Genomic DNA, 23,404 nt, shown 5'->3' on the forward strand with positions numbered 1-23,404 from the left:
GTATTGATAGTCAACTCTATACTACACAAATATGTATAATCAATTGTTTCAATTAACATATATTATATATATAACTAATATATAATATATAACATTATATATAACTATATATAAATATATAACATTTTATATATATATATATATATAAGTACCATAAGGGCTGGCCTATTATCTCACTTGGTAGAGCACAGTGCTGATAACACCAAGGTCAAGGGATCCCCATACTGACCAGCTGCCAAAAACAAACAAACAAAATACTATATACCACCTATACTATACTCTATATACTTCAAATGATTATCTACTTCACAGTGAAATGTAAAGTAATTAAACTCTCAGATTGCCCTTTAAAATGAAAAGCAAACCTTCGTTCTTAATAAATTCATGCCACTATTAGATTCCACTGGATACACACCCTCCTGCTTACATTTAACAGGAAATAAGCTGTGGATATTGTTTTAACACCATGATCTGGGTGTACCCTAAAACAAACCTGGTCTAGCTGTCCTAATTATTGCTAGAAAGAAGAGCTGCAAACCATTATACAAGTCCCCAATACCTTACCTAGAAATCCAAATATCCAAAAAGCTTTGAAAACTAAGTTTTTTCATAACTCTTTTGGTGACAAAATCTAATCTGACCTGAATTCATCTGACAGCAAAATCTGACCTGAACTAGTGTGAAGTTATTTATTATTTTATCCCTTTAGTGTGATTATTCATATATTTTGATGCAGAAATATTAATATGATCATGGAGTGGTACCAAAGATCCCATAGGAAGTGTTACGTAATATATGGTTTATGCACCTTATTCTAAAGAGCAAAAAAAAAATCTGAATTCCGAAACACATCTGCCCCATAGGTCTCAAATAAGAGAGTAGGAACCCGTCTTCTAAAACAAGTGACTTGTGACTGGACACAAAATTACTACCAATTTCATGCAGGCATTAATACTTTCTTTTTAAAGTTTGAATTGGTTACATTTTCTTACAATATAGTGAGCCAGGTTCAGACTGAGGAAGCAGAAAACAATAATTTAAGAGAGTATGGTATCTTACACATGGTAAATGCTTAATAAATATTTGCTTTTAGAAGTTTGGTCAATATATTTACATTAGGATTAAGGCAACCTTTGACTCAAACACCTGACTTTCAAATAATCTAAACAGCAACAACTGCCACTTCCTGGATATCCTGCCACTGAAGCCTTCACCAACCACTACAGAAGGCTGAGGAAAACTGACCTTGCACCAAAGTCTTGACAAACCAATCACCACAAAAGGTCAAAAAGCCACTTCAAATCCCAGCCCTCTCAGCTTAACTGCTGCACAAGAAACTGCCTGATACCACCATGGGAGCTGACCAGCCTTTAAATCTCAACTCATAGTAAGGGAATTCAGTAAATTGATGCACTGAATAAACTCAGTAGGCTGGCCTAGAAAGCTACTTATTATTTATAATGTTGTTATTAATAGGATAATACACTTACTAAGTCATTGCTTCAAATAATACCATAAACTCCTCAAGGTCAGAAACTATGACTTACTCATTGGTATACTCTTGTACCCACAGTAACCACTCTGTACAAGCTAGCTATATTTAAGTGACTATGAGTGGAAGTCATAGCCCTTGATCTTAAATTCCAATCCACAGACTTCCAAATGCTATAGATTTCTAGTGCCGGCAATAAAAGTCAATCTCGGATACAAAAGTAATACGTCTTCTCAAAATAGAAACTCTTGTGTATAACTTGCTAATAGTATTTCCTAACAATGAAGACACTTTTATCTCATTACACTTCACAAATGTTAGACAACTCAGGGAAGAGAGTCCATTTCCCATTAGTACATGGGGACAGCTTTTGCTATAATCAGGGACACAAAGACTTCATAGTCTCTTTTTTTAGGTGGCTTGCTAATTTCATGCTGAAACCTACTAAAACTTCACTCTTCTGATTGTGGGAATCCTCTAAAAGGGGTATTACCTATGGTGGTACAAGAACAGTATATGTAACATGGTACAATAAATGCCCAGCAATGCCCACTTAGCTCCTTTTTGTACCCACTGCATATATTTAAAATGCATTTTTCAGGATTACTAAAATTCCCATGAAACATTCTGATGACTATTATACTTAAATGACTTGTTATTACATGGTACAGTGTAATTCCTGATACGAATTATTTATTCCTTTAATATTTTGCTACTATTTGTTTATTGAAATGGCCACAATTTTTTTTAAGAAGGCAACATTAGAAATACACTTCAGAGTATGAAGAAAAAAGAAGAAAAACTTTTCTCCTTTTTGAGCTAAAGGAGCTCCACTCAGTATGATTTTACTAACTGATAACAGTTAGTGCTTAAGATAATCAAGGGGCCACAAAACTAAACAGGAAGTATATATACCAAAAAATATTACTCTGAAGACATAAGTTTTACTTATTTTGAAAGTGCTAGTAACATGTATTCTAGATTAGGAATGAAAATATTGTTTAACTCACAAGTTTAAATGCTGAGGCCGTATGAGGAACTGGCTATTAAGTTTATTATTCATTATTCAACCATTTAACATATTGTCATCATGTTTACTTATTAATATACGAAGAAAGAATTATTTTCTTTAAGCAATAACTAGAACACCTGCATCAACAATATAAACTCGGATTTACTACATTATAATAAAATGTAAGCAACTCAAATTTTAAAAAGTGTTAATGACTGCATGAAATGTGTGGCGATTTGTATCTGCATCACTCTATGTTCAAATTCCTTTCAGGGTATTATTATACAACTTGCTCCCCTATACTCTGAGAGTTTGTGATCAGTACATGTCTGCATCTCCTCAAGTCTCTAGAATTTTAATTTCACTACAGCATTTCATATTCTAAAGAAAGCATTCTCCCATGAGCACAGAGTCAAACAGCAAAGCAAAATTGACTAAATAATTGGTCTGTCTCCTCTTAGAAAAGCTTTACACAGTGTATACTGGAGCTGCACTGGCACATTCCTTTCTTATTGCTGGGAGAGAAGAGTTATTTTTCCAGAGTCTACTACTTTGAGGCCACAAAGTTAAATAAAGAAAGCATATCAGGAAACAGCCCTGATTATAAACAAAGTTTTTCAAGTGCTAGTTTTACAAACTATCTTTATCATATGAGGGTACCTCAAAAAGTTCATGGAAAAATAGAATTAAAATACAAACCTTTCCATAAAATTTTTAAAGTACCCTCATACATAAAACTGTAAAAATTAATGAATAACAAATCCATGTATCTATTACCCAGTTTTAACAGATGTTAATATTTTCAAGCTAGCCTGTTAGTTCAGTTTGTTTGAGCATAGAGCTGTTAACACCAAGGTCCAGGGCAAACAAAAAAACCCCCCACAAAATAGGGCATATTTATTATATTTGCTTCAGCTCATTCTTTAAAATAGAAGAAAAACGAAAAAGTTATTATACATTGAGCTAAAGGAGCTCCACTCAGAGTTAGCCACTATTCCTAAAGTTAGTATATCTCATTTCATGTATGTTCTTATTTTATGTCCTTTCATTAGATACATATGTATCCGTAAACAATGTCTGTTATTGTATTGTTTTTAAACTGTATATATCCTTTGGCAACTTGCTTTTTTCACTCAATATTATATATTTGAGATGTATTCATGTTGATAAGTACAGATCTACTTCATTTTTAGTAGGGGATAGTCTTCAATTGCATGAATAAACCAGTTTATCCATTTTCATACTAATATACAGTTGGAGTGTTCTACTTTACTGCTGTTTTAAAGAGCTGCTATGATCATCCTTGTTTGCTTGGCAATTACCCCAAGTTTAGTTAAGAATTTGGTTCAAGAAAAATTTAGGTTGTGGAAGCAAAGAACCCTGGAATGACTATCAGCTCACCTAAATGTCATAATTAGGTCTAAACCACCATCTCCCTAATAGGAAGGTCATGACACCTCAAGTACACTGTGGTGACTCAAAAGAAAAATATTTTAATAACACGTGATAACTAAAGGAAACATGAGTTGACCAATTTGTAGAATTAATGAGACTAACTCTAGACATAATTCACTGGCAGCCAACTGAACCCCTACCAAAAGGCCCCAGTCTTCTCACAGGAGTTGAGAAAACTGTACATTTTCTTCAAACTTAGAAGAACTATACAATAGCCCAAAAAAGTACTCACTACCTACCTGATTTAATCATTTCTGCTCTACCCACTTGGATCAATTAGTTCAGCTACATGCAGGCAAATATTAAGTCATAAGCTTAAGACAGCACCATCACATATACAGAGGAACAGGACATAGGGGAAGAAAAATAAATTGACTGCTAGAAAGAACCAAGTCATAGTTTGTTGCTATTTTATTTGTGGTTACCCAGGCATTTTATTAAGGACTGATACCCTACAAAATCTACTGTTTTCTTATTACTGATGTCTGAATTATTTGGTCATCAACAGAGAAGGGTTAAAAGGAAAAAAAATCTGTTAAAAAAAAGGAAACTACCAGGAAAATCTATATCTTTAATACAGTTGTAATATATGGTAGATTTGATTCCACAAAGTTCTGAAAAGAGTTAAATGGTTTAGAAGTCACTAAAATCCTCACAGCATTCCTCTGAATAACTGAGAAAGGGATTCAACCTCACACTATATCAAAGCAAGACTTCTTTTACACAGTCTCAAAAATCACCACTCTACCTTCCTTTCTAAGTTTTCAACTCATACCTTACCTAGTCTCACAATACAGAATTAGAGAAGGTTTTTACAAGCCAGTCATTCTTTAGAAATACATTAGAATGGACCCAGCAGTTACTGCCCATGTTTTTCATGAAAAGGTAAATTAATACTACTCTTTCCACCTAATCACACAGAAACTAAAATCGGGTCTCAGTGAAGTTCTTAGAATACTCTTTGCTTTTTTACAGCCAAAAAGCCCAAAGTAAGTGTTTCAAATGACAAACTAAATTCTGAAAAATGAAATTTGGAGAGAAGGGAATCCAGTTCACACTGTGTAAATCATATGAAAAAATAAGCGACTTGCATAATGCCACTCAAGTTTCTTTTTCCCAAAACTACCTGTTTGGTGCTTCATTTTCTAAATAATTATCTTTTCAAATTTTAACATTGTGAAACAGCTTTGAATTTTTCTTGCTATAACTATGAACCTTGAGTCTGCCAATACTAGTCATAGTTTAGGAACTAATAAATTTAAACTAGGTATGAATTCCATCAGCATCTTTTCCACACTAAAATGCCCTTAGGAAACACCAAAGTTACTACAGACCAATCTGAAATCATATTTTCTCTAAATATAAGTCTGTGTATCATAAAATTACCTGGAAACTCTCCCTTGATTTAAATAAGCAACTTAGGAGCTGGCCGGTTAGCTCAGTTGGTTAAAGCGTGGTGTGACAACACCAAGGGCAAGCGTTCTGATCCCCTTACCGTTCAGCCACGGGGAGGAAAGAAAGCGACCTATAGTTTTTTCTCAAAATATTCAGTTCTCACACCTCTCGGCATGGGACAGATCATCTAGGCAACAAATCAACAGAGTAACCATTACTCTTTCAGAAGGGGATAAGAAATCTAGGGTTATCGGAGTGGTGTTGGGGAGAAGAGGAGGGGGAGAGATTGGACAAGAGGCATAAAGAATAAGTACGATTTGTAACAATATATATGCTAGTAATATTGATTTGATCAACATATGTCAACGTTGAACTACAAAAATACGTATAATCAATTACGATTCAATAAAATTTTTAAAAAAATATATTAAGTTATCTTTCCCACAACTTAGAGGGAAAAAGTCAGTTTGAGTCATGATGTAGTGGGCAAAGACACTAATAATTATAAAAATAGCTAATATGTATTGAATATTTACCATAAACCAGGCACTGTAATAGATATGATACATGAACCATTACATGTAAAGATACTATCAGGAAGCCATTTTTATCCCCAATTTAGAAATAATGGAACTGAGGCAGAGAAATTAAGTAACTTGCCCAAAGTCAAAGACGTAAAGGGATGTGACTCCAGATATGTCCAGATCCAAAGTCTAAGACCTTAACCACTATTCTCACATTATTAAGAATAAAATATTGCAATTTACTGCAAAAGCAAATTTTTCATTGCTTTAAATTCTTTTAGTATTTATTAACTCAAAGGTCAAGTGATCACTCCAAATCATATACATAGATGATAAATGGGGAAAAAAAGCGTAAACAATAGGTTTGAGGAATTTTTGTACTCGCTCAGAATAAACACACAGCACACACTTTTATTCCTTAGAGCCACTGTAAGACTATTTACAGCCACCAACAAATAAAAGGGCAACAGAGTAAGGATCTTCATTTGGGTGCAGCAGTTTTTTCCTTCTCTGTACTAAACCAGACAAAATAAATAAATAAATAAGTACGGTAATGGGCCATGCCACTTCAACCAGTGTGTTTTTCCTCTTCCCTCATCATCAAAGCCCGAAGCAGTCGAACGCTTCTACCCGCCCTATTGTACGCCTCCAAGGTAGCCTTACTACCCAACAACAGCGTCGGGACCATTTCCTCGCGATTGCCCCTATGTTATTTTCCCGTCTTCGCTTCTCCAGAAAAACTTACTTCTCCTCTGATGGATCACTTGCACACTAAAGGACTTGGCTAAACTACTAATTCTTAATATCAAAGTCATCTTCTTTTTCTTTTTCCGCAATCGCCTTTCCAAGCCACCAAAACCCCGGTCCACTCTTCACTGCGATTTGCAACCTGAGGCAGACCCCCCTGAGACACTCACCAAGGTTCGTAGCCAGGGATCCCGGTTTATCTGTTCAGCGTCTAGTGTGGGCTTTCAATAAATATTCATCAATGAATGGGTGGGAAGCGGCGGGGGCGGGAACAGAGGGCATGAAGGAATTTCACGCGGATCAGACCACGGCAGTAGCGCCTCGTCCGGGGAGGGAGGAACGGGTGGGAGAACCTGGGGCCGAGGCCAGGGGGCCGCGTCCAGCGCTCCTACAGGCAGGCGCCGTCGGTCGGACGCAAGGCTGGGAAGACACGGTCGCCGTCTCCGCAGGCCCCCGCAGCGCGCTCCCAGGTCTCAGACTGAGCCTCTGCCTCGCTCCCGGAGCCCGGCCTCCCGCACACAGGTGGTCCCGGATGATCCACCCCTCCGAAGCCAAGGGTCGACCCGGGACCCGCGCTCCCTCACCTGATGCTCCACCCGCAGCACTGCGCCCTGCATCCGGCGTGAGCCCGTCGGCCCCGCGGGTCCGCTAGATCAGCTGACTCACAGGGGGCGGGGCCTCCGGGCAGATGCAGGGCGCTGAGTAAAGGCGGGCTGGGATTGCTCCCGGAGTACGTGGAATTAAACTGGGAGACGGTCGACGGCGACTGGTAGGGGTCAAAATTACTGAGGAGGCTTTAGGCATTGCAGGCAACATTCTCAGGAGCACTGCCCCTCCCTTAGTCTAGGGCGGAGCTACCAGTCCCAGGCCGCGCTTGGGCGATGACGTAAGGAGTCGTCGGGGCCTAGCTACCTGATCGCTTCCATGGTAACAGGTGGCTGTGAGGGTGGTTGGGACCTGCAGTCATTTTACTAGCACCTCGAACTGCAAGAGTCGGAAGTATAAAAGTGAAAAGGCTAAAATATCTTCGAACCGCCTCTACGGACCGTACCCTAATGGTGGTCGCTTCGCGCCCCCGCGAATGACGTCATCGCCACGCGGCGCTGGTTTGCCCTGTGTTTTTACTGGTTTCCACACCGTGTTTTTACTACTTAGTTGTAACCTGAGGGTGGAGTGGTCTAGGAGGAAGTGACTTGGCCTCTCCTACGTATCCTGCAGGGCTCCCCGATACGCAATCTGAGTAAAATCAGTTTGCTTGCTCGGCACAGTTTCACCACAGTCTGCTTGTCGCAGCCACAGCCCCACCCCCACCCAGCCTGCACTCCCAAGTCCTCCCATGAAGTTTTTCAGGAGCCGCCACTCTTGGCACACAGTGCGAACCCTGCTGCTAGGCATTGTGCCATTGCTGGACCTGCAAACCTATATTTAGACCATCAGTGACAAATGTGCAGTCTGGGTCTGGAGTTCCTGCGTATAAATGGTCTATCACGTTCACCAGCACCCTCAACTCAATTGCTTCCTTGATCCTCTGCCCACCTGCAAAACTGTTATACTATGCACTCCTTCACCAGTGCGGAAAATTATACAACCCTGAGAGTTGGCACCACTGCAAACCAAAGGTGTCCAACCTCAGCCGGGACTTACATGTGCCCAGGCAATATTGCTGAGCCCAAGACAGTCACATTTACACATTACTACTCAGAATATTTCCTATTCTCCTTCCCTGCTACTCCCAACCCTCACATTCTCCTAACCTTTTACTAACTCTATCCACCCACCCCCTTTGGTAAGAAAAACCTTCGTCTCCTATGTTTCTGAGGAAAATTAGACCACTAGAGGTGAATTTCCTTAACTCCCCCCAGCCACTATTACAAAACCTACCTGCAACTTCAGCCTTCTTTTCCTTCTTCCTTGTTCTCCTTAGAAGAGATGTTCTGTCGTCTTAAGGTTTATCTCTCCACCTGAACTCAGGATTCCTTCCAATCCTCTTAGAGACTTTGTAATATCATTATCCCTTCTTTTTCATGTGTTTTCAACTTCTGCCTCTCTGCTTACTCTTACTCATCAGTAAATAAGCTTGTCTATCTCGTCTTTAATTTTTTCCCCTGCCCTCCTTTTTTTTTTTTTTTTTTTTTTGAGACCTAAATTTCTACCTCTATTTTCTGGATTCCCAGTCTTCCTTCCTCACCCTAATGTGTAATGTCTGTTTTTTCAGGTCTACTGAAATCAGTAGTTACCTCCTAATTTTGGATTGCTTTTTAACTTATTTTTAAAACTTGGAACATGAAAAAAAGGATGTAGTTCTCAGTCATCTTCCTTTTACCTTTTCCCCCTTGACTTCTGGGACACACTCCTTCCAGGTTTTCCTCCTACTCCTTCAGATCTTTCCTTTGCCTTTGCAGATTCTTTTTTCACCTGCCTCTTAAGTTCATGGATGAAATAAATAGTTTTTGCATACTTATTATGTGCCAGGCACTGTTCTAGGTACTGGAGAGACATGATAATGAACAAGATAGACAAGCGTCCCTGTTCTCATGGAACTTGCAGTCTAGTGGTGTGGAAGATAGTTTATAGAGATGGCAGCCATCAGTTCCTCCTTCTGTGTGTACAAATGCCACTCCTCACATCAATAGATGGAGTCTATTTCCTTTCCCCCCGAATATGGGCTATTCTTGTGATTTTTTTTTTAAACTAATAGAATGTGGCAGAAATGAAGTTCTGGGACTTCTGAATCAAAACCTTAAAGAGAACTGGCAGCTTCCACATCCCTCTCTGAGAAGCCAGCTGTCATACTATAGTACAGATTGAAAAGAGACAATGTGAAGAAAGAGGTCACATGGAGGAGCATCGAAGTTCCAGATGTGTGAGTGAAGCCTTCTGGGACCTTCCAAGCCAGCCCAGTCACCAGATGAATGCAGCTGAGTGAGTGTCACCAGCCAATGACTAGGCAGAAGAACAGCCTAGTCAAGTCCTACCTGAATTTGTGACCAAAATTTCTAAGAAATAATAAGTTGTTGCTTTAAGCCACTAAGTTCTTGGATGGTTGATAATGCAGCAATAACTGAAACATGTGGGAAGAGTGGGAGATAATAAACAAATATAAAATACAGTAGTGACTAGGGCTATAAAGAGGCAAAATAGTGTAGTTGTTAAAAGCACATCTTGGAACCAGGCGATCTGCATTCAAATTTCAGCTTCAGTGCGTACTAGCTTCATGACCTTGGCACAAGTTATTTAACCTCTATGTGCCTCAGTTTCTTCATCCATAACACAAGGATAGTAGCATTGCCTACTTTAAAGGGTGATGTGAGGATTAAATGACCTAATATAATAATATATGTAAAGTGCTTCAAATGGTACTTGGCACATAGTAAATGCTTTATGTGTTATTAACAATGAAGAAAGGTAAGGGAATAGAAGGGGAAGCATGTAATTTTGTGTAAAGTGGGCAGGGAAAACCTCTCTTTTAAGGAGACATCTGAACAGGAACCTGTAAGGAAGTGGGGACGTGAACAATGGACATCTGGCACTCCAAAGAAAGGGAACAAGTAATTACAAAGGCAAGGAGGGCTGTGCTGCTAGAGCTGAATGAGAAAAGGTTGAAAGCAGCTGGATGAGGCTGGAGCTGAATAAGACAAGGTTGAAAGCGGCTCGATGAGGCTGGAGCTGAAAGAAAAGTGTAGAAAGGTAGGAAATAAGATTAGGTAGATAATGATGTGGTAGTGGGGCCAGATCTTTTAGGTCATGGAAATGACTGGGTTTATCTGAGTGATATGGGCAACCCTTGGAGAGCTTTGAGCAGAGGGTGTTACAATCTGGCTTCCCTTTTCAAAGCATAATAGAATGACTCTTCTGTTATGTGGAGAATGGAGAACAGAGTAGGAGTATAAGAGTTGAAATGAAGAGATCAGTAAGAGGCTATTGCAGTAGTTTAGGGAAACAGTCATGATGGGTTAGCCCTGAATAGCAATGGAGGAGAAAGTGAAAAGGAGTTAGATTCTGGATGTATTTGAAGGTAGAGCCTACGGTTTTTGCTCAGGGATTAGACATGAGCTTTGAGAGAAAGAGAGGAATACCTAAGGTATTGGTAAAAATAAGCTGTAAAAATTTGCTGAGATGGGAAAGACTGGAAACAGTATGTTTAGGCATATGGGGAGGAGGTGTCAAATTTTCATATTTGGGTATGTTATATATTTTATATGGCTATTAGGTATTTGAATGGAGGTGTCAGGCAGTTGCATATGGGAGTCTTGTACTGAGAAGAAAGATCATAGCTGGAGATAGAACTTTGGAAGTTGTTGATGGAAAAGAGAAGCAGAATGAGGCCCAATCCCTGGGACACTCCTCTATTCAGAGATTGAGAAGATAGGGATGATCTAGCCCAGGGTTCTGCTGGGTTCTCTAAGGGGAAAAATAACTTGTGTTTAAGAAGCAGAAAGAAGACAAAAACAGCTAGCAGAGCAAAGAATGGTAAAAAATGAGGTTGTAATGATCATGTAGGGGTTGGTAGCAGGATATGAGTTTGTATTTTATTCTAAATGCATCAGAAAGTTTTAAGTCAGGGAGTGACCTGATTTATATTTTTTAAAGTTCATTCTGGCTTGTGCTTTAAGTATACTTCCTATCTCATTACACAGAATATTAAAAAGATGTTTACTCAAGGGTTAAGATTAATTAAAATTAGTATTTTTGTTTAAGTTCATTTAGACTGTATAGGAGAATTAGAATGGAAGCAGGGAGACTAAGTAGAAGGTATTGCGTTAGACCAAGTGAGAGATGCCTTGGACATCAGGTAGTGCCTTGGACTAGGGAGATAACAGTATGAATAGAGATTTAGGTTGATTTGAGTTACTCTCTAGAGGTAGAATTGACATGATTTACTGATGAGTTAGGCATGAGATTTGATATGTATGCTGCCTGGGTTTATTTTCTTGAGCAACTGCCTGATGGAAATTCCATTTTCTGAACTGGAGAAAACTAAGGAGAAGCATCTTGGCATGGTTCAAGAGGTCTGTTTTTGACATATTAACTTTGGGATACCTTTTAGGCAGTCAAGTAGAAATGTCAAATAGGCAGTTGGTGTTCTAGGGAGAAGTTGGGGCCGGAGATAGAGATTTGCATATAGGTGCCATTCAAAGCCAAAGGACTAGAAAAATTACCTAGGAGGAAAGTGTAGATAAGAAAGTGTGGATAAGGCCTAGACTGAGAACTGGGATCACCCGAATTTGGAAGGTGAGCAGTGGATGAGGAGCCAGCAAAGATGATTGCAGAGGAGTCCCCCAGAAAAGTGCCCACTTTGCAAAACTCAATGAGGCTTTCAGGTAGGGTGTTGTGATAAATGATGTTGAATGTCACCAAAGAGTAAAGTAAGATAAAATCTGAGAAGTAGCCTTTGGATTTTGATAACAACGAATATCTGGTGATTTGGCAAGAGCAGGTTCAGTAGAACAGTAACACAAAAGCTTTACTGGGGTTAATTAAAGATAGAATAGGAAGTGAGAAAATGAAGACATATCCTTCAAAAAGGTTTGCTGTGAAGTGGAATTTAAAACTGGGGCAGTAGCTGAAGAGGGTGTGGGGTCAAAGTACAGAACAGATGCCCCAAATTCAAGCATTTATAAAAAACAAACATAAGGTATGACAGCAAACCTAGATTTCTTACTGGAAAGAATCTGACCTTGAAAGGAATAAAGAAAAGTTATCCAGATATGTTTTTCTATATATTGTCATAGATTCAATATTGTCAGTGCACAATTTGGGTTGAATCTACTTGTAAATGTAAGTTCTTTTATCACGGCATGTATAACACTAATTTACAAACCTATCTGTCTCTCTTATTAGAGTCTAAGCTGCCAGACAGTGGTTTTTGTTTGTTTGTTTGTTTGTTTTAACATATCCAATTTGTCTGAACCAGACAGTGTTTTACTGATTTCTTTTTTTTATTATTAATATTAATATTTTCTTTCATCCTATGATGTTGTTGCGGAGCATTTGGGAGGGAGGGGGAGAGGGGAAAGGGGAAGGAAATGGGATGGAAAAAGGAGGAAGGAGGAGGGGCAGGATTGAGGCCTGTGGCATCCCCTTCATTCCCCCAGGGGAGACCAGGGGGCTTCCAGTGGTGGTTTGGTCACTGCTGGGCTAGGTGCAGAGTCAGAGGGGTGTGGCAAAAGCCCTTGCCCCCCATCACCCCAACTTTGGAACCTGGGGCCCTTCTTACTGTGGCTCAGTAGTAATCGCTGGGCTGGTTGTGTGTGTCAGGGGGGCATGGCTGAGACCTGAGGTCCCCCACCACCCTGGCTCAGAAGAGCCCTGGGTGCTTCCTGCAGTGGCTCGATGGTCGTCACCTGGTGGGTTGCAGGTGTGGGGGGGGTGTGGCTAAGGTCCCCAGCCCTCCTCCCTTTCTGGCTTGGTAACCCCAGGAACTTCCAGTCCTTCTAGGTGTTATAGGTGTTCTTTGGTGAAATGAGACCTTTACTACTTAATATCAAACTTTGTCTCCAGTTGTGGGTACTTTATTTTTTCTTTCAGTTCTGTGTTGGATTATTTGCTGTTCCTACCACTTAAACTCTGTGCTGGAACTAATTTGTTGTCCTTTGCTTACTTCTAAAATGGGGGAACTTCCTGTGGGGATCAGTACCTGAGCTCTGTGGTTGAGCTAAATTGCTGCTTTGCTGCTGATTCCCTCGGGAAGGCTTTTTGTGCAGCCCAGGTTTTAATGATTGACTTTATAGGTACTTCCAGGTGTAGTAAGATCTGGTGTACCTGGGTTATGTACAAACTCTGGTCTGGGCCTGAGTCTTTTCAACAAACTGCACTCCATGTGTATTAGTCTGTTTTTGTTGCTTATAACAAAATACCTGCAACTGGGTGATTTATAAAGAAAATGAAATTTATTGCTTACAGTGTCTGAGGCTGTGAAGTACAAAGTCCATCTGGTGGCAACAGTGACCCAGGGGTCTCACATTGCAAGATGATGGAAACAGAGCAGAGAGAGAGAGAGAGAGAGAGAGACAGACTCTCATCTTGTTTTAAAGCCCTCAGAACCACGCCCCTGACCACCATTTTTAATCCATTCATTACTGCACAGCCCTACAATCCAATCACCTCTTCAAGGCCCCACTTTACAATTACCATAATAGGAGTTTCCACCCTGTTAACAGTCACAGTGAGGGCTAAGTTTCTAATATGTAAAACTTGGGGGATGCAATTTAAGCTTCATTGAGTTTTAGGGGGACACAATTCAATCCACTACACCATGCAGTTCTGTATTCCTGACCAGTCTCCTCTCAGTGGTCTTATGCTGATTGGGGAGCAGATCAGCTCTTCTTGCTGTGCCCCAGGGTTCACCCGATGGGCCTGTCTCCCGCACCACCTGTTCTCCAAACACTTCGCATGGGACGGACCATGCTGTGGTCCCTTGTGATGACTCACCTGCCTTTGAATGGCTCCCTTTTTCAGCTGTTCTGGCTCCTCACTCCTGTGTGGATCACAGGAACTCTACTAGTGGTCTTGCTGGCCTGGGGCCCACCAAGGCCCTCTTCTCCTGTGCCACCTGCAAGCAACTTCATCTGAAGGGCACAGCTGCAGCTTTTGCCAGCTCTTGCTCCGTATGCTCACCAGCTCCAGCCTGGAAGCAGCCGTGGGATAAAACAGTTGGAGTGGTTTTTTCTTTCTCTCATCGTGGCTTCTCCCACCTTTGTGCACTCTTTAGGTCTCTCTTCCTTCTCCGCTGAGCTCTAGCTGCCCCATCTTAGCTGTCATTGCTTTTTTGTAGTTGAAAATTGGTTGATTTGTGGAGGAGAGTGACACTGGAGACCATCTTGACTGGACGTTTCTGTTTTACTCATTTCTTAATTCTCTAGAGGCTAGCACAGTGCCCTGCACTTTACTGAGTGTTCAATAAATTTGTTTATTGAGACTTAGCAATTCAACTATCTGTCAAAATGCAATTCATTCAAATAGATATGAGTACTTGCCTGTTCTGCTAGCTACTCTTACTGCCCTTGGTTCTAGTTTGTATCCTGTAATTGACTGCTCTCTGGGAGAAATTGAGAAGGGTTTCTCCTACTTTCCTATCCTTAAAAGTCATATAAGACAAGGAACTTTCTGGTCTCAAAGCACAAAAAGACCAAAGGCAATGACTTATCTGCCCAGAGCAATCCATGTGTGAGTGAGTGAGTGAGTGAGTGAGTGAGTGTGTGTGTGTGTGGGGGGGGGGGGTTGATGCAGCCTCTGAGAGGAAATGATGTTTGGGCTACTATTTGACAGAGGGACTCAAACCCAGCTCTCCAAACTCTAAATCCTCTGTTTTCTCTCTATTTCAACTCCAACTGGATCAATGTGTTGAACAGAGTTCAGGACAGATAAAAAGTAGGGTTCTGAAGAAAGAAATGTAGAGGATGACAGAAAAGAAATAACAGGGTAAATGAAGGCCAGTATTAAAAACTGAGAATAAGACTCATGGGAGGGCAGTGTACAGGGATATGCCTGAGAGTGGGGTCAGAATGCGTACTAAATAAGCATTGGTTCTAGGCTCCCATCCTCTGTGTGTATGTATACCTCTGTGGGGGAAGGGTGGGGTGCATTCACACTCATGTGTAAATACTGTTATTTAATTTGACAGTCATTTATTAAGATTCTAAAAGAAGTATAAGATACTTCTGTAACTTGAAAGAGCATACTTACCAACTTGTTAGGAAAACAATTTAAAAAATAGGGATTAGAATGCAGAGATCAGACAATCCATGACCCAGGAGCTCAGGCTTGGGGGAGATCAGTGGCAGGGAGGGGAGGGCAAAGAAGCAAGAAAAGGTCCAGGGCAGAGATGGAGCCTCAGCCAGGACTTGAAGGGGAGGTAGGCACGGAGGAGGGAGAAACATGTCAGATGGGAGACATGTGAAGATTCAGTCAGAAGAGCGTGGAAGGTTGTTAGACAGTGAACCTATTGATTTGGCTCCAGTGAAGAATGGTGGGATGATGGTGGAATTGTGGTAGGTGGGGCAGGATAGAGTCAGGTTGCTAGAAGCCTGCTGAGGAATTTACACTCAATTCTATGGGTAAGTAAGGGGTCTTTGAGGATGTTTAATTAGAAATGATCAAAGAAGAATTTAAAGAATTTAAAAATTTAAAAATTCTTAAGAAATTTAAAAATTTCTGGGCTTTCAAAATAGAGTTGTAGTCTGTGTATCTTATTCTACTTAACCATTAAAATAGAGGCTTTCTGTGTGTGTATGTGTTTGTGTGTGTGTGTACCCACTACACTTTTTATTGTTACTGAATTAGATTACATTTTCTCAAGTTAAAAAGGATAATTACAAACAACTTAGACCTTTGTTTTAAAAAATGGATGCTGAAATTCTGAGTGACTGAGATTTTAGAAAAGGGGCACTCAACTCTCAATGACATCTGGGAGCACTTTATTATGTGGCTGAACTTCATGCAAGAAGATAATGACCAAAATGAGAAGCAGAGACCTGCTGATGATATGTGGTAATTTGAAGGAATGACTTAAATAGAAATGCTTCTACTCATCTCATACCAAAAAATAATTAATGGATTGAATGACTAATCACCAGATGTAGGTAAGCAGATGCGAACTTACTATTTTTAGAATGGAAGCACATGCTATATAAGAATACTTAAGACATTCATAAATCTTAGATTATGACATAAACAATTAGACACTAGAGCAAGCATATTACAATAAAATTTAAATATCTATATTTAAATAGGATTTTCTTCTATATTTGCATCCTTTTTGTGTACTATGTGCCTAATAATGTTATAGTTCTCATATTCTTTCCTTCTCTAAGTATTGTAGACAAAACCTATTGTATTGACATATCCTAGCATTTTGATATCAAGCTGGGCATTATAGGTCACTTTTTTTTTTTTTTCTAAAAATTAAGAGCAGTAGTTTGGAGCTAAAGGGCCCTTTTTAAATGTATTACGATCAATAATGTAAATTTTCATAAACTTTTTTTTTAAGGGTTAGGCCCTCAGTCTACAAACAAACACAAAAACGAAACTCCTGTCTCGAATATTTATTTGCAAGTGAGTTGTTTGAAATTTAGAATATGTTTTCCCATAGAAACGGTGAGGTAAATAATGTTTTAGTGCCTGGGCTAACTTACAAATATTATTTGATTTATGATGTCCTCAGTTGGAAGCAATACTTCTGCAGTATGTTGTAATTTTAAAAACTAGAAGAAAAAACCGCCTTGGTATTAAGTCATTTTTCACGAATGCTGTTCTTAAAGATAAGCAGGTTTTAAAGGACACGGATGAAGAGTTCCACAGAAGTTGTGGAGTGGCAGGGCGCAGCGAGGAAGGGGTGGCGGGTGGAAAGCAGCGCCCAGTCCAGCCGCGTTGCAGCCCTTACACGTATGAACGTCAAAATATCCTATTGTATTTTGAATCAAGTGGAAAAAGTTAAAAGAAGCCCTACAATTTGGAAAAATATCTACTCCGCCTTGTCAATCTGTTCTGACAGCGCTGCCAACCCTCACCACCGCCCTGCGGTGGCGGCAGACACGTGGCCGGGGAGCCGCGGGCTGATTGGAAAGGACGGTCCCCTCTGCCCTGCAACGCGGGGTCGTAAAGCAAACACACCGTTTGTCTTTATTTAAAATTCTGATATTGTATTTTGTTCATCATGAATTTTTATGCATTAATTTCGACCTCAATTTTAAAATTTTTGATTTTTAGAAATATTGCTTAGCACAGTTATCTGTTCGTTTTATTCACCTTAATTTCTGAGTGTTTGGGTGCCCCCTTATGCCTCATATCAATCCCGGCACCGGTGGGAAGTAGGGAGGAAGGGAGCTGCACAAGGGGCCCCCAAGCTAAAAGATTCCTTCTGTCTTTTTCTTTTTCCTCCCTCTCACCCTTCCTCCCTCCCTCCGTCCCTTCACTTCCTTTTGGCTGCTCGCAGGTGCCGGGATCAAACCCTGGACCTTGGTGTTATCAGCAGTCTTTCTCTCTTCTTTCTCTCCTTCTTCCTCTCTCTCTTCCTCTTTCCTTCTTTCTCTCTTTTTCTTCCTTTCCCTTTCTCTCTTTTCTTGCTCTTTCTTTCTTCCCCGCTTTCTTCTTTCTTCCCCGCTTTCTTCTTTCTTTTCTTTCCTCTCCTTTCTTCCTTCCTCTCTTTTCCCTCTTTCTCTTTCTTCCCATCTCTCTCTCTCTTTCTTTCGGTCCCTTTCTTCTCCTCTCCCTCCCTCCCTCTTTTCTTTTCCTTCTTTTCTTTCTTTTTATTTTCTGTGGTTTTTTTTTTTTTTTTTTTTTTTTTTTTTTACAATTTTGGGTCTCCACCTGCATCCCTGGCTGTTACAAGAAGACTCTGCTATGGGCAGGCGTCAGCTGGCTACTGGGGGAACAGGAGCTGGGAGGGGGACAGTATTTTTGAGAGGAAAGTGGCTTAATCAATTTTCATAAGGTTTTAAAATACTTAATTTTTTAAAAAGTGGTTAACACCACTACATTTTAGAGACTTGGGACCAAGTCTGGCTTTCCCAGCCCTAGTAACTGCGAGGCTTATGTGTGTGATAAAGGCAGTTGGAGGAGTAAGAAAAACTTATGAAGCAACTGGGTAGGGAGAAGGAAAAAAGGTTTTTTAAAAAAGGATGTGTGAAAATTTGAAAAAGATTACCTGAGGTGAATCAACTTGGCTGTGAGTAGCAAAGCCCAAGGAAAATTGGGGTGGGTGGAGAGGTTTGGGGTTTTGGAAGGGCGTTGTCTTGAGAAAGAAGTTGGGAAGTAAGGAAAGTTGATTTGGCCAGTTCTCCATGCTGGCCACCAAGTGGTGCTGTTGGTGCAAGGCTGTATTTCAGGAATGAGGGCCAGAAAGGGTTCAGGCACCCTGGGATTGAGATGGGGAGAGAGTTTCAGAGGGTCTACCACACAATTTGTGGGTATCAGTCTTTTATAACTTGCATTTATTTGTATTTACGTACTTACAATATATGCATGTTTTATTTATTTTTTATTGAAATGGATTGATTATACATATTTGTTAGATACAGAGTTGAATTTTAATACATGTATAAAATGTGTGATGATCAAATCAGGGCAATTAGCATATTTATCATTATAAAGTTTAATCGTTTTCTTTGTGATGAGGACATTTAATCTCCTTTTGTAAAGTAATGATAACTTGCAGGAGACATTTTCACAGAGTTCTAAAACACTACCGCTTTTAGTACTGTGGAGCATGCTAAACTTCATCGTGAAAAAGGACAGCTTTCCAGTCTAGACCACTTTATCAGAGGGAGAAACTTTAGGGCAATGTTAAAGAAGGTAATGGGAGCATTTTAATGCATTTCACAGAAATTAACAACGACAAGTTGTACAAAGGTATCATTATCCTTTAGTCAACAGGCTGAACACTTCTATAGTGGACTAATTGTCTGGTTATACAATGACTGAGGGACTGCTAAAAGAGATGTGTGCAATTAATGACAGCAGACAGAGGAAGCTCACTTCAGCCTCTATTTCAGGAATGCATGTTTCCTGTCAGAGAGGATCTCCTTTCACATGGGTCAGAATACCATTCTGAGTACCAAGAAGCAAAATACCCTTCCATGCACAAGGGAACAGTGTGCTGGGTTGATTGGCCCACTGTGTCAGGGGACAGTGTGCTTGCTTACAGCACCTGGGGGCTCACTGTGTAGAGACATGGTTAAGAGCATAGACTCTAGAGTTGATACCAGTGAATTTAAATTTCAATACTGATATTTATGTTCTAAAAAACTTTGGACATTGCCCAGTTTTCTTATCTAAAATTGGGTGAATAAATATCTGCATCACAGAATTAAATGAGGTAATGTGTGTGAAGGGCTTGTTTACAGCAGATCAAAAAAATGTAGCTGTATTTGGCAGTAATGCCTAATAAAAGAAGGAAGGACCAAGCACAGCCATGAAAATTCTTTGGTATGAGTGATTGTCTCCTCATTCTTAAAGTATCAAGAAGGAAAGTGGTCAAGTGGGTTAAAAGTATAAACTTTGGAGTTGTTCCACCTTGATTCAAATCCTGGTTTTACCACTTCTTGCTTATTTGGCCTTGGGCAAATTTTTTAATACTTTTGGCCACAGAATTGTTGTGAGTAAATACAAGTAAATCATGTATTTGCCTTGTTGTTATTTTCACTTTTTTCCCTACCTATAGCCAGAAGTCTTAGACTAAATATGTGACTAGTTGCCTTACTGTGGGACCTAATTATGCTATATTTACAAATCTGTCCTTTATAAAAAGAACATTGAATCATTGTTTTAAAAAATCATGCCATTTTATTGAAAGTGGAAAATCAAATATGAAATTGGTGTCCCCCATTTCAGTGGTGACCAGTCATCAGTTCAAGTCATTTCTGGAATTTTCCTTTAGTTCATTTGAACTCATAAAATTAAAACAAGCAATCATACAAATGTGAAGAACAAGAGAGAAAATATCTGTTCTGTAGAATCATAATTTTCTTTCTTTCTTTAGACTCTTAATAGGAAGTCTTCCACTTCTCTGCATCTATAGATATCCCAGGACTCCTATAGTTTTAGACAATGGGTTCTTTTTTAGGTATAGTGTTCAGTATAATTGCATTGCTCCACAAGCTAAGTTATTCTGTCACAGGAATATCTTGCAATTAGATTTCCTTACCTGCCTCTGGAATGTCTTTTTTAACCTGTCATTGCTTTTTTAGTAGATTTGGAATGTGGTCCTACGCATATGGAATTGCTCAGCATTCTTGAGTGTTCCTTTTGTAGTTAAGAGAGTTTTGATCCACAAATGGTAAACTACTCTTACAGAAGTGAAGGCCAGGATATGGGGAAAGCCTGAATGAGAGGCAGGAATCTAGTATCAGGGCAAGGAGCACAGAACTTAAGGCTAAAAAACTTAAGTATGGCAACTGGGACATCTGGTATTTCTGGGCAAAAATTTCCAGGACTCCAGAAATTACCTTCTTAAATCAGTAAGAACTTGTGAAATTTGGAAATACAGCCATCTTGCTCCACATTCTTTCTCAATAACTCACCAGTTTTGAATCATACTCTTTCTTAAAGACACTGGAAATAGAAGATAACATTGGAATTTACAACATCAACTTCACTGTGAAAATTAAGTACAAGTAAACAAACAACTCACTAATATGATATGATAATGTGACCATGTCTTTCTTTACATCACATTATTTTATATGTATATATTTTTTTCATGTTCATAAACACTTTATTCAGGTCATTTTAGCGGACAAGTTCCCAGCTAACTGCACAGATACAAGTGAGGCATTCCTGGGTTAATGCAGAGGCCAGTGGGTTACAAGGGACTGAGCACTGAGGCCAGGGAGAGAGCACCAAGGTTGCAGAGTCAGACCTGGCCAGAGACCCTGTGCCGAGGGTGGGCTAATGTCCCAAAACTGACAAACGCTTTCTTCTAACAGCTGGCTATACTGCAAGACATGTTTTCAACATTAAATCATTTCTGTGATGTTAGGGGAACAGATATTAAAGAAATGGAACCTGTGTCCTGATACACCTCAGCTGTGTTGCTTTGTAAGTCATACTAGCATGTAAACAAAAATTTTAGAACATTCTAGTAACAATGGGCCACAGAGCAGTCAAGTCTGTTTCTCCCTCAGTGCCTCCTTGCCCGGTTTCATTCATACCTGAACTTCTGTCATTAAGCCACACACCCTGATGATGGAAGTCTCATGTACACAACAAAATTCTCTCAAATGACAACAACTATTTCCAAAGCAGCATCCTGAACAGTTTATGACATTGTTACTGGCAGTTCTGCTTATTGTCAACAGACAGCACTCTCAGCACATAAAAGTTGCAAGTTAAGATCTTCCAGGAAGAAGGAAGAAGTGTGATTTAAGAAATGTACTCTGTAGCTTTTTGTTTTTTACCAAAAGATGTACCATCTTTTACCAAAGATGATGTCACATGCCTCCTGATTAATGGACTAGAATCATTTACCTATTACTGGCTCATTCTAAATAAAACTCATTTAAACCTAGGCCTCATAATAAATGAGGAATGTGACCAAACAGAGAGATTTCACATTCTTTGTACAAATACAATTATTAGTGTTTCCTCATGAAATAAAATTTGGGAAATTTGGTATGGAGTCTTTGGGGAGCTTTATAAATATTTTCTACTATTTGTTAGTTTTGCTAACCTTGGGAAAGTTACTTTCTAAGACTCAGTTCTGTCAATGGTTAAATAGGGATGATAATGGTACGTAACTCACTGTCACGGCATTGTAAAGATCAGTCTCTGTGCCAGCATGGAGCCTAGCACAGAGCAAGCACTGACATGGTAGCTGTTAATGATGATGATGATGATGATTGCTGTACTTTTATTGAAAGCCTCCCACGCCCTGTTGGAAGTAGGCAGGAATATACAGAAAATAGTAATCAAAATGTATGAATTTTGTATGAATGTATTTCTTAAAACATTGTTCTTTCTCTGCTTTTATGTTCAGAAAATTCTTAAACACACAAAAATGAACTTCCATATAGCCATCACCCAGCTTAAACAATTATCAACGTTTTTACCAATTTTGTGTTTTCTATCCCCAGCATTATTTTTCTGAAATATTTTAAAGCAAGCCTGTGCTGGTCAGTTAACTCAGTTGGTTAAAGCATGGTGCTGATAACACCACAGTCCAGGGTTCACTCCCTATACTATCAGCCACCAAAAAAATGAAAAAAATAAAGGAAGCTCAGAAGTTATGTCATTCTACCTGTTAAATACTTTAGTTATGCATATCTAACTGCAGGATTGTTTTCGAAAAAGTAATCACCATACAAAATTAAAAATAAATTCTTAAAATCATGTATTTTCTGTTGCATCATAAAAATTTATTAAATGATATTTAATACCATCTAATACCATTATTATCTAATACCTAATACTATATTTAAATTTTCATGCTTATCTCAGAAATGTCATTTGATAGTTGGTTTGTTCAAATCAGGATCCAAACAGTGTATACATATTGTATTTGTTTTGTCTTTTATGTCTTTTAATTTCTTTTCTTCCTTTTTAATGCCATTGCTTTGTTAGAGAAATTTGTTAGAGTTTTTTGTCCTTCCTGATTTGGCTGTTTGATTCATTGTGGTGTTATTTAACTTCTCTGTCCTCTATATTTCTTGTAATTTGGTTTTAGATCTAGAAGCTTGGTTAGATTGAGGTTTAATTTTTTTCTTTAGTCAAAAATACATCACAGGTGGTGCTGTGTATTTTCTGTTGCATCATAACAGGAGGCATATGATGTCTGATGTCTCAAATTTAGCAAAGCTAAGATTGATTAGTGGGCTCAGATGGCATTAGCCTGACCCCTTTATTGCAAAGTTCCGCATCAGTCTCTCATCTAATGATTTTAGCATCCATTGATGATTACTTGCTTAGATCTATCATTGCATTAGAGATTGCATAATAGTGATTTTCTATTTCTATCCCATAAGGAAGAATTTTCTTCTCATTAACTATTTGGTAACCCTAGAAAAAAAATTTTGTATAGAAAAGGAAAAAACTATTTGCTTTTTCTCCTTTATTTATCAATATTCAGAGTATTGAGTTTGTACACTAGAAACCTCCAAGTGACCATTTTTGTTTAGAATAACTATAAAGTTATAGATTTTACATTTCTCATGTGTTTCAATCCCTTGCAGCCATTATTCTTTTTGATACTCAAATTGCCCCATTTAGGCCAATGGGAATCCCTTTCAGGTTGGCTCCAATGTCCTCCTGACATGACTCCCCTTGGCTTAAGATGAGCCTGGGACG

At 39.2% G+C, this 23,404-nt stretch overlaps 1 protein-coding gene across 5 annotated transcripts in view; it reads right to left on the reverse strand.

The window, feature by feature from the left end:
• ALS2 (alsin Rho guanine nucleotide exchange factor ALS2) overlaps nucleotides 1-7,285 on the reverse strand; it is a 71,927-nt gene extending 64,642 nt beyond the window's left edge. For 3 of the 5 annotated variants that reach the window (XM_063092409.1, XM_063092418.1, XM_063092382.1), the window contains exon 1: nucleotides 6,796-7,251. The gene's annotated coding sequence lies outside the window, so the exon portion shown is untranslated. Of the gene's footprint in view, nucleotides 1-6,795 lie in introns of all 5 variants that reach the window. The other 2 variants (XM_063092395.1, XM_063092388.1) reach the window with 2 other exon arrangements.
• Between the last annotated feature and the right edge of the window lie 16,119 nt (nucleotides 7,286-23,404).

This window comes from Cynocephalus volans, chromosome 1 (genome assembly GCF_027409185.1).
Source record: "Cynocephalus volans isolate mCynVol1 chromosome 1, mCynVol1.pri, whole genome shotgun sequence".
Lineage (NCBI taxonomy): Eukaryota > Metazoa > Chordata > Mammalia > Dermoptera > Cynocephalidae > Cynocephalus > Cynocephalus volans.